Source organism: Pinus tabuliformis, chromosome 4_2, assembly GCF_031772625.1.
Source record: "Pinus tabuliformis cultivar Carrire ecotype Pingquan chromosome 4_2, CPIR1, whole genome shotgun sequence".
In the NCBI taxonomy this organism is placed as follows: Eukaryota; Viridiplantae; Streptophyta; class Pinopsida; order Pinales; family Pinaceae; genus Pinus; species Pinus tabuliformis.
Genome location: NC_142304.1, coordinates 1,019,148,188 through 1,019,151,704, shown reverse-complemented (window position 1 = coordinate 1,019,151,704; position 3,517 = coordinate 1,019,148,188). Strand labels below are relative to the sequence as shown.

General features: G+C 39.4%; 1 pseudogene; it reads right to left on the bottom strand.

Moving 5' to 3' along the window:
• Positions 1-938: 938 nt before the first annotated feature.
• Positions 939-2,266, bottom strand: LOC149173083 (AP2/ERF and B3 domain-containing transcription factor ARF14 pseudogene; annotated as a pseudogene).
• Positions 2,267-3,517: the final 1,251 nt, after the last annotated feature.

The following is a 3,517-nucleotide window of genomic DNA, read 5'->3' as shown; positions in this document are numbered from 1 at the left end:
TAGTCTTAGTGGACATTAATCATCATCATCATTAATCTTGTTATGATTAGATTAATTTTCTATAAATATAAAAAAAGAATAACAAGTCTCTCAACATCAATATTTTGTTTTTTCATTTTTTTCCATAAAAAAAATAATAATCCAATTCTAATAACATTTAAATTTAATGAACACAAAGTTGACATTTGCTTATTGATATTATGAGGCCTTATTTTAGGCTATCTTTCTATGTCTTTAATATTTTTATATTTAATATATAAAAATTCTTTTTATTTAATTGAAATTATTATTTCTCAATTACCGGTTATTTTGTTTGAATTTGATTTGGTTTATAATTTTTAATTTTATTTAAAAAAATATTTATTTGGATTATACTTTTTATATTTAATACATAAAAAAATATTTTTATTTAATTGAAATTATTATTTCTCAATTATCAGTAATTGTGTTTGAATTTGATTTGGTTTATAATTTTTAATTTTATTTAAAAAAAATATTTATTTAGATTATAAGTAACTTCTTCGTATATAAATATAACCATAAAGGTGAAAACAAAATTATAGAATTATTCACTTTCTAACTTTCACAAACATAAATACAACCATAAACAGAAGCCGTCGCAAACATAAACACAACCATAAACAAAAACCCACGCTCCATGTTTATTTTGAAAGACCATTGAAATAATCCGGCCACAATTTAAATTGTTTGCAATTTTCCCCTACATTCTTAAAAATTAAATTTCACTAACCCTAAAAAAATGTATATACAGAATAATCCGGCCACAATTTAAATCGTTTGCAATTTTCCCCTACATTCTTAAAAATTAAATTTCACTAACCCTAAAAAAATGTATATACAGAAAAACTACTCTGCAACAAATATCAATCAATCTCCAATTTTACCATATTCAAGTAATACGGCCCGAACCGCTGTGTCTACCACCCTTCCAATTCGTACCTTCTTTTTCCGCTGGTAAACATCGCCGTGGCCGCTTTCCGTTTCTTTGCCGCCAGAGACTCTGACTCGCCCGGGAAAAGATTTAGCGGCGACCGCTGCAGATTTACTCCGAACAGGCGGACGGAAGAAGAGCAGGAATTGCCGTCGGTTGTTGACGAAGACGATGTTCCCAGATCCACGAAGTCCACGGGCGACGTATTACCGTCATCTGACGCCGACTTCGGGGGCAGGGGATCGGGATTGGCGACACGAGGAATGGAACGCTGGGCAACGGGTTGGGTCACCGGCAGCGGTGCGCAAAATCGCTGTACCCAGTGCGAATATCCGGTCATGGCGTAGAGGTTACCGGACTGTTTGGGGAACGCCAGAGGGGCGGCGGGTGGGAGGAGACTGCAGAGACGGCGGCGGAATGTGATAAAGAATTGGTGGGAGCGGGAGCTCCGCTGGAAGGTAACAATGTCGCCGGCTTGGAGGCGTTTTTCTTTAACGAAGCGGCTCCAGCCCTTGGTGAGCACGTAACTTTGGCTGCTGTTCCAGTAAGAATAGCGGAACCGCCATATTTTATCGCTGTTGTTGTCGTGGAAATTGAGCAGGACTCCCTTGGCTTTCTCCGGCCCTCCCGCCGCCAGCTCGACGTCTAGTGGGAAATATTTTTCGGCGTGCTGTTTCGGAATGACGAGTCTGTTCAGCTTCCCGACGTCGCTGGGCGTCACGGCCTTGTCGAACAAGTGCACGCGGGGCTCCGGGGGTCTCGAACCCACGACCTCGTGATTTATGTTGGAAGAGATCTTGTTTTGCTTTGAGTTGCTATTCTGGTTGAGTTCTTCGTCGTAGGTGTGCTTTTTCAGCATGTCCACGATCTCGCCCTTGGAATGGCCGCGGAGAAAGAAGGCCTCCGGGTGGCTATCCACGAAATTAAAGTTGGTGATGGCGTCGGTGCCGCGGAACTTGATGGCGGCTCTGTCATACGCCCTGGCGGCGTCTTCTTCGTGGTTGAACGTCCCCAACCAGACGCGGTGGTGCTTCTCGTATATCTGCGCGCCCCACCGCCCGTTGGGCTGCGGCACTACGCCCTTGTACTGCGACGACGGCAGCTTCTTGCAGGAGTTCTCCTGATCGCCTTGCCCCACATGAGTATTGTCGGACGAGGCGGCGCTGAATCCGCTCCCCATTCTTTCCAGTCCTGTCAGATCCACGAACGAAGATGAAGAAAAAACCGACTTGCCAGCAGCGACAAGTGACGAGTTCGAATCGCGGTCCTCAGTTACAGTCCCGGCCTCCTCACTGTCTGTTCTCATCACATCGCCCATCATGCCCTTAAGCAAATTATAAGGAGCCGCCATGGGCACAGCCAGAAATATCCTGGACACTTAAGAAACGCAAGTGAAAATGAGATGCAGATAACCAAATTAGGGATTCTCAAGTGTGATATTGTCGGAACGCTGAAAACCTATTTATCCATATTACCACTTAATGAATAGGCCGGGAAATCCGTATAAACTTCCAAAAAATAAAACAGAAAAACTATATCCGAGGAATCATGCAGCAAGAAATAATATAAAAATAAATGGGTTATCCGAGCCAAAATATAATATTTTCCTTTTTTGGTATGGCAAAAATGCAGTGGAGTGCTTTGTAGGTCAATTCTGGCATGCCAGCCAGCCAGGCGGAGCTGGTCCACACCTGCATTTCCGTTAGACATAATATAATGCCCCTGTTCTTGAAGTCAGGCCCAAGTCAATAATTAAGTCAATAATATAATCAGCACCAAGCGCGTCCGCGATGTTTTGCCGCGTGGACCTGCATACTAACGTCATCGCCAATACGCCAAATGATGTCATCCGCCTTGTTCAATGCATTAACCCTCTACCCAAAGTGCTCGAAGGGAACGGTTAACGACAGTAACCCGGCTTTAACCATGGTTGGCTGACGAGTAGGCTTTTTGAATCAGCGTTCGACTTTTCTCTTAGAAAAATAATGGCCTACGAATCGTTTATGATATATTTATATAGCATGCCACTAGCGTTTGTAGCATGCCACTGGCATTCCCTTTTTTATACTTGTATAACACGGAGGCTTAAATTTTCTTCTCATAGATTTTGATGGGATCAATCTGATGTTATCAACTTGAATATAGTTTTTTTAAGTTTACGAATATGATTCCAAATTGATTTTGTTTGCTTAATAGTTTGTCCTTTTGGATAGCTTTAAAGAAACAAATTAATAACATAATCTCAAAGGCCATTCCATAAAAATGGAAATCTAATTTTTTTATAAAAATTAATTTATATAAGTTTTGTTTGGTTAAGAATTTTTCTTTATTTTTGTTTGATTAAGAAGTTTTAATTTTTTTAATATAAATTTTGTTTGGTTAAAAATTTGTCTTTACTTTTGTTTAGTAAAGAATTTTTATTTTAGTTAATAACAAAAGAGTTCTTTTTAATCAATAATATAAAATGTAAAAAAATATTTAATAACCCTATAAAAAAATCATATTAAACTAATCCATCTTTCTTTCACACATCATATAAGTAGAAATGGAAACAAATATCTTTAA